Source organism: Astatotilapia calliptera, chromosome 18 (genome assembly GCF_964374335.1).
Source record: "Astatotilapia calliptera chromosome 18, fAstCal68.1, whole genome shotgun sequence".
Taxonomy (NCBI): domain Eukaryota; kingdom Metazoa; phylum Chordata; class Actinopteri; order Cichliformes; family Cichlidae; genus Astatotilapia; species Astatotilapia calliptera.
The window spans coordinates 12,587,472-12,600,609 of NC_137439.1; the positions used below are offsets into that span (position 1 = coordinate 12,587,472).

General features: G+C 42.2%; 1 long non-coding RNA gene across 1 annotated transcript; it reads left to right on the forward strand.

The window, feature by feature from the left end:
* Positions 1–12,056: 12,056 nt before the first annotated feature.
* Positions 12,057–12,915, forward strand: LOC145421975 (uncharacterized). Its single transcript, XR_013903340.1, has 2 exons — positions 12,057–12,143; positions 12,229–12,915. It is a non-coding gene; the product is annotated as an uncharacterized LOC145421975 (long non-coding RNA).
* The last annotated feature ends 223 nt before the right edge of the window (positions 12,916–13,138 follow it).

The following is a 13,138-nucleotide window of genomic DNA, read 5'->3' on the forward strand; positions in this document are numbered from 1 at the left end:
GTAGCGGTTTATGTCGAACTGGTGCAGGCAGCATGTGGTCACTGTTAAGTTAGGCCAAGGGATGATGTTTTTTAGTTTGACTTGCCTGTCTTTATTCTGTCATTTTAATATTTGGAGATTAAAAAGCAGCAGTAATAGCAAACATCTGCTTATAAAATAAATCCACAAAGATTGGTAACCTTCAGAATCACCACAGGCCAGTGTGAAATTTTGTTAGAACATCTAACGGAGATAAACACAAATTAAAAACAAATATTGGAGCGCTTCAAAGCACCGAATGCAGTGTCAGTGCCAGTCTTCTTATTCCAATCAGTTAATGAGAGAATCTTCTGTGCGGGGCTATCGTTCTGTTTTCGTTGAACAGCTACGTTTCCCCTTTGAGTGTTTGTCATGCTCCTGCAGGCTTTTAAACCTGGGCTCTTGTGTCAGGATCAACAAAGTGGCGGTGGCAGCCTACAGTGGCAAACAGTGTGATGTTCATGTCCTGCACATGTGAGCTTTACAGAATATCTGCTGGAGGTGTAGATAAAACAACACTTAGTTTATCTGAGGTTGAAAACAAGCAAACAATACCCGGCGTGCATTGCTGTTCCAAGAAGAATAACTGCAAAAGAGTATATATTAAACTGCAATCCTATTTTATTCCATGTAAAAATATGTTTAACAGCATAATTATGCTATATAAAGATTTGTGAAGAAATTGTGAATGATGAACAGTCAGGGATGTAATACTGCACAAAATTCCCCCAAAAACTTAGGATGCTGTTTAAACAAAAACAGAGTGCAATGACTTGAAAATCTGATAAACCCATATTTATTCACACTCGACTATAGAACTGTGAAAATGTATAATTTTAAGAAAAATATTAGCTAATTTTGAATTTGATGGCCCAACAAAGTTGTAACAGAGGCAATAAAAAGCTGTGAAAGTAAATGGTACTAAAAAGAAAAGACTGGAGGAACATTTTGTTTTAATTAGATTAATTGACAAAAGGTCATTAACAAGACTGGGCATATAAATAGGAACTTAGAGAGAGTTTGCGATCAATCTGAAAAAAAAAAAATGCTTACAAACTGTGCAACAATTTCACAGTATATTGTTCTTCAGTGTATAATTGTAAAGGTTATGTCTGCATCTCTGATGGTACGGGGGTATGCTAGTGGCTATGGAATTAGCAGCTTGTGCATCTGGAAAGACACCATCAATGCTGTAACGTATATACAGGTTTTAGTGTGTGTGTGTGTGTGTGTGTGTGTGTGTGTGTGTGTGTGTGTGTGTGAATAATAAGTTGTGAAATCCTTTCCCTGGTGTTTAAAACTTTCTGTTACTGTGGAACAAACTCCAGAAAAGGTGTCCAAATTATAGGTCACTATTTCAGAATAATAGCGCTATCTGTTGTCCTTTTTCAAGAAGGTCCTTTGATACATAGTCCCATAAGTGCTAATAGCTCTGCGTTAATACCAGTGATATGTATCTCCTCTGTTCGGCCATTTCAGATGCATTAGGCTTTCTTCATCATCCCTTTCATTTCCAAAAGTAAGTTTTATGACATGGTGTTTTCAGAGAAAAGAAATAGAATTCTAGTCTCTGCACCCAGCCGACTCACGTGTATTTCAATATGTTAAGTGATTCGATGTATGAATGTTTTATGAATGCTAAAATGCAGGTTGTAAGATACGTCTTCCTCCAGTGGAGTGAGCATATCTGTCCTATTCTCCTCTGACTCTCAGGTTCTTTATAATAAAATGGAACCTTTTGTAAGTAATGTCAGTAGACATTGCTCATTTAACTTTATTGTGACATCATTATTTACCTACATAGCTTACTAATACACATTTGTTTATTCTACAGAGTTGTATTAACATAGAAAATACTAAGTAATTCATGGGTGGGATGTAATGTTTTCTACTCTGAATGATGTTAAAATGTGGTGTGTTCAAAGCAGAGATTCACACAGGGATCTTTCCTGGTAGATGCAGTAATGAAACCATAAATCACAGCATCATTGGACATCTTCCCAGCCTCTGATATTTCCCCAGACACTTTCAGTCCAACCATTTGAGTCTGCTTACAGTGTTAAATAGATTGACCATGGACGATAAAGTTAAATGTGACTTTCTTCCAGTGCCACTGACTCAACAAGAAATGGGGAGGAAAAAGAGCAGTTATATACTCCATGATTGTGGAGTTTAATACTAATATTTTTGTACTGTTGAAAACTAGCAGCACCAAAGGAGGCTGTATTAAAGAAATGCATTCCTTTAGCATTGTACCGAATGATTGAGATGGAATGTTATTTAAATGTCATTGAAAGACCCTTTTATAGTAGAACATATTATCTGTCTAAGTGAAGGCACAGTCAGTCCCTTTGAAGATTTTCACCTAACATTGGTTTTGTGATGCTTTAGGGGGGGATGATACCTCACAGGATGGACTTTTATTGTATCCAGCAGTCCCTCTGGTGCTAATGAGATGGAGAGAAAATAAATAAACCACATTCAACATAGCAGGAATTTGTGGCATGTTTCTACTATTACTGAGAAAACATAATACTACATCATTCCTCTTTCACTTGTCTCTGAGGGCTTTGAGGTAATGGCCATTTCATGAAGGAGCTGAAAGAAAACTGGGCATGTGCTATTGCAAGGCCCACAATGAATATAGGACCTGCCAGTCCAGTAATTAGTTTAGGCTGTGGTTGGCTGTGGCTGTGATGGAGGCCGTTTATCACCCCTGAGACAATGACTGTATGGGAACTGCCAAAACAAGGCTATGTGATCGCTTTCTTTTGCGGTCACTTTGGGCGTTAAAATGGCTCTCTGAGGCTTTTGGGGAGTTAACTGTCAGGTTTTCACCAGCATTTCCACAAATGTGTCTCCTAAAAATGATCACAGAGCAATATTAAAACAAAGAGACAGGCTGGTAGTAGTGATTGCTTCATTTGCAGCAGAGAGGGGTAGCATTTTGTGAAGCATGTGAAAATACATGAAAATACAAATTCTTCAACAGCAAAACATGGTAGATAATTACCAAAAACAAAACTAAAACTCTCACCTAAGGTCGCAAACTTTGGGTAGTGACCGAAAGAACATGATCGCGGATACAAGCGGCAGAAATTAGCGGGGGAGCTGGCCCCAGGGAGGGGTCACTTGCCCCTCCCTTCCTTCCCTCCCCATCTCCAGCTGCCTCCCTCTTCCCGCTCCACCACAACCACCCACACATGCAGGGCCTTGGAGTAGGGGTATGTCACCAGGGTGCAGAGGAGGCTACCCCCCCCCTCTGTCCCCTTCTGGCTGCCTCTGCCTCAATTTTATCCCACAACTTAGACATTCACATTACTCACACTCTCATTACACATACATATAGGATCTTGGGGGTGGGCACGATACACGGAGTCCAAAGTACCATCAGGGTGTACACCCCACCCCTGGCATCGTTGCCCACTTCTCAATTTTAAATACACGTAGACATTGAGGGCTAGCAGGAGGGACCATGCGCTTACCTGCTGCTCTCTGGCAGGTAGCTCCATGCCCTCCTGTGTTTTAAATGCACCTTAGAACACACATGCATCAACATTACAATGAGCGGGTGGAGGGAGGTTTGGAGTCTTCTCTCACCCCCATTCTCTGCGACCTGCTGGAGCAGGGGGGCTAGGAGGAGGAGTTGGCCGTCCGACTGCGGTCTGGAGTGTGGAGCCTTCCTGCTGCTGCGGAGTCGGGGCGGTCTGCCTCCCCCCACCGCAGGGAAAAGGGAAACACCACCTGGGTCTGGGTGCAGTTCCCCCCTCCAGGGGCGGGGGCACCTAGACCCGGTTTGTAGAGTACGCTTGGGGAGTGTGATCGTGTGTACAACGTCTCTTTATGTCTGTCTCCACGTTGGTTGAGTGTGGAGTAAGTGCATATGAGAGCATGAGGGTGGGAATGGATGTTTGTATCTGTGTGTGCCTGTATGTCTGTGTCTATATGTCAGGTTGGATGTCAGGCGCCACCTCTCTGGGGACATCTCAGGCCCTCCAAGGTTTGGAGGCCTATCTCCCCCTACCACCACTTCCCCTGCCAGTGGCAGACCCCCTCAGACATCGGTGCGTTGGTGGTTCTTTGTGTCCGGGGATGGGCGTCCAGGTACACACCGGCTCACTCCTTGGCGGCCGCTTATCGGGGCCTGGAGCCTGGGGCTCGCTCGGGCCACTTCGGAGGTGGGGTGCCCCCGGCCTCTCGGCCTGGGGCTCGGTCACTCAGGCGCAGCTGGCTGCCGGCGGAGCTCACGGGCGCGTCACTGCAACTCCCCCTGGCTTCTGCTCCGCGGCTGCTGAGTGAGCCCTCATCTGGGACTCTCCTCAGCTCTTTCTGGGACAGTGGCGCGGCTGCCCCTCTGTTGGTCTTCCTTGGTCTCTTGTGTTCTGGGGGCCTCTGGATGTCTGGAGTTTTGATCTCCTCCACACCTGCTTCACGCCCTGGAGGACGGGGCTGTGGCCCCCCCACACCCTCTAGCAGATTATTACATGAAGGAACCTTTTAAAAAACAAAAAACAAACGCGTCCATGCTCACAGGTGTACACACGGGTGATCACACCCACAAACTACACCCTTTTTGGCTCCTACCTCAAAGCACACTGTGTTCTGTTGATCTTATGTGCTGCACAATAATGTTTAACATTTAGTATTTACTGTCATATTCCCATATATCATTGTGATGTTGTTTATTATATTACTCTTGTTCTCTTCTGCTTGCTTTCTTTTTTCTTTCTCAGCAGGTGATCCAGGTGATTGATATATGCATTTTTTTTTCTCTGCCCGTTCTGTTGGTTTTTGTCTTTTGCCCTTCTCCCCCGTCCCTCTTCTCAGCTGTTTCTCTTTCCCTCTTTCTTTCTCCCCTTCTTTCCCCCAGTCAAGTCTGTCCCGTATTCAGTAAGTGAAAATAAAATAAACAATAAAAGGTGAATCAAATGGACCATTACGGCAAGGCTGGGATGGTCAGTTTGGTAAAGTAAATCCGTTGGGCATCTTTCTTTGCCTTTAGACAACAATTCTGATGGCAAAAGAGCCAAACGGGACAGGCCAAAAAAAAAAAAAAAAAAGAAAAAAAAAAAAAGAAATTAGCTTTCTTCAAAGGCTGGCTGACCTCTCCCTTAGAGACAGGGTGATGAGCTGCTACTCCTCCACATTGAAAGGAGCCGGTTGAGGTGTTCCGGGGAAGTGCCCCCGGGGGGAGGCCCCAGGGCAGAACCAAGACACAAGAGATTATATCTCTTGTATCTATAGGCTGGCCTGGGAACGCCTTGGTGTTCCTCTGGACAAGCAACCCGGCCCCTGGATCAGCAGAAGAGGATGGATGGATGGACTTTTGAATTGTCCTTTAATATCAAGAGAATTTTAATTTTAATGGCCACAGCAGTAGTCATATATTGAGCTGTTAAAGGTGGGCTGTAGCTCAGGTGGTAGAGCAGGTCAACAACTAATCGATAGGTTGGCGGTTCATTTTCTGTCTGCTCCAGTCTGAATGCCAAATATCCTTGGGCAAGATATTAACCCTAAGTTTCTCTCTGATGCATCCATTTGAGGATCAAAAGCACTTAGAAAATGTGCTCTTGTGAATGGGAGAAAGGGGCAAGTTGTGTAAAGCACTTTGAGTGCTCAGAGTACAAAAGCACTATATGAGAACCAGTCCATTTACCATCTAAGGCAGGGGTCGACAACCTGCGGCTCCAGAGCTGCATGCAGCCTTTTAGTCCTTATAGTGCAGCTCCCATGGTTTGGGAAAAATAAATTAGAAGTATTTAGCAGAAGTGTATTTTATTTATGTTAGTTCTTTTTTAACTTGTAGTTCTAAATTGGAAGATTATTGTGATATTGAAATATAAAAATAAAATTATATTCTATTATTCTTTCATCGCTCAAAATAAGCGTCACACTCGCGGAAGTCTGTGTCCCCGCCGAAACGCCGTGCATTTATCGAGACTTTCAACCCCAGGTAGGCCAAATATGGATCTTCGGATCCACATTATGTCAGCAGCTATTCTCCCCCATGAACCATGTTAAAAACAAACACCGCTCACACCTCACAGATGACAGCTTACAGTCCTGCATAAAGATGAAAGTGACTTCGTACAGCCCCGATTTGCAGACGCTGTGCGCAGAGGTTCAGGAGCAGAACATATCACGGCAGACTCGACGATATTTCCATGAACACGCTTTTCAGCATCTCTTTATAGACCACTTTTCACACACGGTTGCTGTACACATACAGCCGGCTGTAGCTTTGCAGCTCACAGCCCCACACATACCAACACAACAGCAGAGAGAGCACAGACGTTAAGGCGGCGAGGCGTGATTGCGGGTGCCGCTCAGGTGCGTCTGCCTCCCCTGCAGCAGCGCTGCAGACCACGCCCCGCCATGCACATTAACCAGGTATGATACATATTTAGGCAGAATATTGCAAATATCTATTTTTCTTTTTTCAGCAGCATAGTGCTTTTTTTCCAATTATTTTTTAAAAGTCAGGTCAAGTCTCCAAAAGCCCAAAGACGATATAAGGGTGGCGGCACACAACAGTTTTTGTTTGCTACATGGATCATTTTAGTTCAGCTGGGTGTCTTTCCTTTTGTTATATTTCTTTAAGAGTTCAAAATGTGTTAATTACATAAATAAAATGTAATTTTCTCTGTAGCACTTAATGGATTTCATAAGCAACACACCTTAGTTGTTCACACAAAGCATAAAGGTAAAAAACAATATATACAGTGTTATCTTCATTTTAGATGTCAAAAAGTATTTGCAGTTCCCAGTGTTTTCTTTTGCGTGGAAACCAGGTCCAAATGGCTCTTTGGGTGTTAAAGGTTGCCGACCCCTGATCTAAGGCAACCTCAGTGTGAATTATATATCCATCCATTCTCTTCTGCTTATCCTTTTCAGGGTCGCAGGGGGGCTGGAGCCTAGGCTGGGATATATATGAAAAAATAATCTTCTGTAAGCATCAAAATCAGTGTCAATATTTTTGAGTGTTTGTTTTGACAGTCAATTAAATTTGGCAAAAAATTATTTTAAAGGTGAAACAAAATGTTTCAAGTAGGATAATATGCCATGTATCAGCCCAGATTACCTCAAACTGGTATCATGAACATGTGGAGACCATCTGGGTTTAGATCAGTCGCCAGATCTCAATCCAGTAAAGATCTTTGGGAACATCACAGATTATCATGAAATCAAGAAATTCCACAGCAGTAAAGATGTTGCTGTTCTAAAATTCCAAATGTGCATATATTTACAAATAAAATGATTCATTATATCATCCCAGCTGTTTTGAAAAGAGGTACTTTAGCAAGAAAGATTATGCCATCATATTTATCTGCTAGCAAACAGATAAACTAACAACCTCCATAAAGTATGGAGGTTAACTGAATCCACATGGTTCTCATTTTAATTGCAGGCCATATGGAGTGTACCCTTTGGACCAGAGCATATGCACACTGTGTGGACTCTATCATATAAGCCAGAAACAGCCGTTGCTGAAAATGATTCAAGGAGCTTTATTTGTCATTCGCATCACATGTTAACATGAGGTGGAACTAAATTATGTGCACACGTTCCTGGAGTGAAAAGAAACAAAAATAATGAAGAAACAGAAATTATTTTTTTTTCTTCTTTTTTTTTAAGTAATAAATGAATAGTTGGGGTTTTTTGTTTTGTTTTGTTTTTTGGTTTTTTAACAAACAGAAATGACAAGTAATAAGACAATACAATAAATAATACTATAACTAGAGTGCAACAACCTGAGTACCAGTATGGAGTATGGGTATAGAGTGTGGGTATAAATATAGGTGTAAATAAATATTTTAGCACAAATGGCATGATGACCAGTATTGATAAAGTGACAGTGTCAATAAGTGGTTAAGGTGCTACAATAACAGTTCATGTCCATTATGCACTGAGATGAAGACCAATCGTGGGATAGAACTTTAACGGACTCACTGCATTATAAATCATGAAATGAGATTTGAAGCAAACTCCACTTTTGCACCCCAGCCACTTGAAAACTTAAGCCTCAGGGACGCTGTGGTTCATAGGATGACACAGAGAGAGAAAGGGCATTTGACACTGTGAACTGATGCGGAAGAAACAAGTCAAGGTTGTGTGACTACCACTAAGAAATGAGAGGATTAAGCATTTTTGACTATATGTTGTGTGTGGGCAAAATGCTTTTATGTGTGCACTTTATATGAGCGAAGGCATGCTTATCTGTTCAGTTTTTCATCTGTGTTGGAAATATTACCTCTTGAAAAATATTAATAGAAGCTTTTTCCTCCATCAGTGAAAATGTGATGAAAAGTAGCCCGATGCTGCTCTTTGATCATAGTTCATTATGGTGTGATTTATGATTGCAATCTGCTGACATGCATGGTCACAGTCAAATGGTTTCAAGCCTTTCTTGAAAGGACAGTTAACCTTTCAACACATCTTGGCATTCTGCCACAAACATCTCTTTAGCTTTCTTACCAATCAAGTGATTTAATCCAGTTGCAGAGGATGGAATAACCTTGACACTCAGACTCTAATCCAGGGAAATCCATGTTCTTTTCCGAAGCCTGAGCATCGAGCGTTGTCAATTACGGCTTGAAAAAGCTTAAAGTAAAGGGGAGCTTTTTCAGTCGGTCTGAGCCCACGCCCAGAGGACCAAAAATAGTCCCTTGTTTATCCATGACTGAGAATGGAAAGAGAACATTTACCTGTCATTGTGCTTCAACAACAATTTAATTACGTGGGTTGGCCAGCTGCTACTAATCTCACAGTGTTTACCTATGTAAAGACTTCTTTAAATAGATTCTCACAACAAATTCCCCCTAGCATGGACTTGCTCGTGTTAAAACCTTTGTGCAGGCCGCCCAGCTGTGCCTATGCAAGTCGAATTACAGCTCATCAGAGAATAGTCTGTAGTGTCGTTAATAATGAATGTGGAGTGGGTTACTCGGTCCTATCACTGTGACTGTCTTCAGCTTAATGAAAGATAAAAAGGGTTCAGAAGAGTCCAAATGTATAATCATCCTTGAAATCAAAATCTGCAGCTATGATAATGCTATATGCACTGTCGGATTATGTTTCACAGTCATGGCTTTATTTTTGGAAGTGGGTTAACTCTCAAATCACACACACATGCCACTAGGTTTAAATAATGGATGTTGAGCTTGATCTCGATCTGGGTCGTTGAGGTCTTTTGGGTTACTCAACATTAAAAATGACAACGTCTCATTTCTGGTATGTCTGGTGCTCGTATTAGAAAGCAACAAGAAAAAAGAAGCAAATGCGGCTAATTTAAAGTTAGTGGAATGGAAGGAGTGAGATTGCTGGGATGATTATTCTTTTGTATTTTGCTCTTTCTGTGTTCAGTCTTGGCACCGTTCTCGTCTTGATTTGGATGACAGCAGCTTTCTATTTAGTCTAAAAGACCAAATCTGTTCCAGTGCTGTGAATTTACAGGAATCCAGTCACCAATGAGCATCCTGTTATGTAATAATAAATTTAATTATTGAAAACCTCTGCCCTGCATTTACTTACAAACTGACAGCCTATTCATTGTGACAGCAGGTAGTGAGTTTTTGCCACACAGCAACAGTGTTGATTATCTATAAGCAACAGCATATTTATTTGAAGCCAAACCACTGCCTCTCTCTAAACCTGTCAGACCCAGATGCAAATGAAGCCAGTTTCTGGCTCACTGCACCTCACAAATTAATAACCGCTCACAACCTGCATTACAGTACAATTAGATTGTCCATTATTTTGTAAACGCCAGCAGAATCATTCCGTCCGCTCGAGTGTATTGTCATGTGGCTGCATTTGCCTAACAAACGTGAGATCAAAGGCGTATTTCTGAATCCTAATCAAATCTATTTCAAGTCCCATGCTGGCGCCGGATGGCGGGCTGCGGTTTGTGGCTGGCACGGTTTGAGGCCCTGTCTGAATACCTGCAACAGTAAATAGATGGGCGGGAAGAATGATTTGCATATAAAAAGGAGCAATGATAAAAGAAAGTACTTAACCTGGAGTTTCTCGCCATCCAACACTCTGGCACCTTCAACAGAATGACAGAAGACTGCTTTTTATCAAAAAGGGATCCCATTATAAGATAATTGTATTTATTCTGGATAGCGAATAAAGGGGAAGAGAGAAACAAAAAATGTGGTCGGCAGCACTACTACATGCAACTGTAAGAAAGTGAAGAAGCACTCACATTAAATACCGAGGAGAATGAGAGCAGCGATGTCTGCAGTGTCAGTCTGCATTTGTAATGGAGCCTGTTTTTGTACCAAGATGGTTCCTTTGAACTTGCTGGAAACCTATAAGGTATAATTCATGTCGTGTCAATTACTAAGCAGCAGATGTAACGGGCTGAACAGAGGGAGTCCCAAAATCTTCAAATGGGATAAGCTTACTTCTCCACCCTGTTAACACTCCTCTTGTCAGTCTTGAAGTTAGATCAGTGCAGCAACACTTTGCACTTTCTTTTCTTTTATTCATTTATTTTTTTAATCCTGTCCTTTCTGGCAGCTTTTGATCAGAATCAGAATTGTGATCTGAATGCACTGTTGTGTCAAACACAATTTGCTTTTCAAAGGTCAGCTCTATAAATTCTCCTCTTGTTCAGGGTTTTATCTGTTTATTTCTTCATTTCTGTTCGTGTAATTTAAAGTTATATGAGGTATACAGTACGACAATGTCTAAGGCAGGACAGGCAGGAGAGAAAAGGGGGGGTAATAAAAGGACAGAGTACAGATAGAAATGCATAATTGTCACAGGCTGGGTCTCTGACCCAGCGCTCTGAGTTCTTTTTGTATTTTTCTCATTTTTGATATGTGATTAGGGCAGGGATAGCTCAGTAGGTAGAGTGGTTGCCCCATGATTGGAAGGTCGGGGGTTCGATTCCCCTTAACAGCTACCCTGAGGTACCCCTGAGCAAGGTACCGTCCCTACACACTGCTCCCCGGGCGCCCAATGGCTGCCCACTGCTTCACTGAGTGAATGGGTTAAATGCAGAGAGCAATTTCCCCACGGGGCTCAATAAAGTACAATAATGTACACACTTTCTTTCTTTCTATTAGGTTTTGTGTTATTTCCTATTTGCCTTTAGTTTGGGCAGTTATTGGTTATTGTTCCTGGGTTTTCGATGTTTTGGGGTTTTGTATTATTCATCACGTATTAGGTCTGTTAAGTTTGTGTTGTCATGTTTAGTTTTAGTGTTTCCTGTTTTATTCTGACAGTGTCATGTGTTCTTTGTTCATTGTATTTAGCTTTCCTCTCCTGGGCCCTGTTTCAGGAAGCCGGTTTAGTGGAAAAACTGAGTAAGTATACCCTGAGTTAACGAAAACTCTGGGTTTTCGGTTTCACAAAGCGAGTTCAGCTGCAGCCTGAGTGAGTCACTATGACGACACACTCCGTGAAGCTAACCTGCCCCCTAGCAGGTTTACTACAACTAACCCTGACTGTCTCCGCCCCTTTGTCGGAAACCTGACAGTAGGAAGTGTCGGACATGGCGTGCCACTTCCTTGAAGAGCCAGTAGATCGTGAAGCCCAAATTCTCCGCAGAGCTCTCCGCCGGGAGAGAGTGATCAGAGCGCGTTTGGACATTTTATCATTTCCTGATGATTGTCTGTGCGAACGTTACCGTTTCTCAGCACAATCTATAAGTTATTTGGATAACATCCTCAGGCCATATATTACGCATGTGACACATCGCGGACATGCTCTCAGTTCTGTACATATTATTTGTATTGCACTTCGGTTTCTTGCAAACGGGAGCTTTCTGTATAATATTGGTGACGCTGAGCACGTTTCCAAGGCTACCGTCTGTCGGGCAGTCAGGAATGTTACAGTTGCACTGAAACGTCTCCTGTACACGTTTGTGGTGTTCCCCGGTCACAGACCCACAAGATTTATCAAAGAGGGATGCCACAAAATTGCAGGTATCAGGATGACCAAAACTTAATGTATGATGTGGTGATACTTGGACTACTACTTAAATTGCACATTTATTTTCAGGGTTCCCAGGCGTGATTGGCTATACAGATGGTACTCACATTCCAATCATTGCTCCTTCAGTAAATGAAGGAGACTATGTGAACAGGAAGTCTTTCCACAGCATTAATGTACAGGTACATAGTTCCCTGTAGCATGTCAAACTAACAAATTATTTCATTATAGTAATGGATGCTAATTTGTGTTCTCTGCACTGTGAAGATCATATGTGATGCTGCCAACATTATCACAAATGTGGAAGCCAAGTGGCCAGGCTCTGTCCATGACTCACAAATATTCCGTGAATGTACACTGAGCACAAAATTTGGACATGGTGAGTTGAGAATACTTTAAAATATATAAAGACCAATTGCTTCAGGGACATTTGAACTGAAGTGTACCCTTCTGTCTTAGGAGAGTTCACTGGCTACTTGCTTGGTGATAGGGGGTATCCATGTTTACCCTATTTGCTTACCCCTTACCCTGACCCTGAACCGGGCCCACAGCAGTGATATAATCTGGCTAATTGCAGGACAAGAGCCAGAATTGAATTGACTATCGGAATGCTTAAGGCCCGGTTCCAGTGCCTGCAAAGACTCAGGGTCACCCCAGAAAGGGCATGTGACATTATTGTGGCATGTGTGATTCTTCACAACATTGCCACAATTAGAGGAGAACACTGTCCTTCTGAACCAAACATCAGCAGTGATCCAAACCATGAACATCCTGACCCTCCCACGGACATACAAGATGGAAGCGCAGTCAGAGACACCATATGTCACAATCATTTCTTTTGACCCATCACCTCAACATGTTGAAAGAAGAATAAACAGATTTTTTGTTCAACTGGCTTTATTGGTCGCCTGTATTTCCTGTACACAAAGTATTAAAAGATGTAAACCTCATAAAGTGTCTCTGTTGCTTCCTCCTCTGTAACAGCTGTCAATGTTTCTTCATTATTTTCCTGTAGTAAAGAAATAGACAACATTGCTGTTCTACTGTAAACTCATATAATCTGTGGAGTATTAAGAGTACTCACAACTGCATGTTGGTCTGGCTCAACAGGAGGCTGCACCAGATGCAGTACACCATCACCATCAACTGATAGAATATGAGGTTTATACAGGTCACT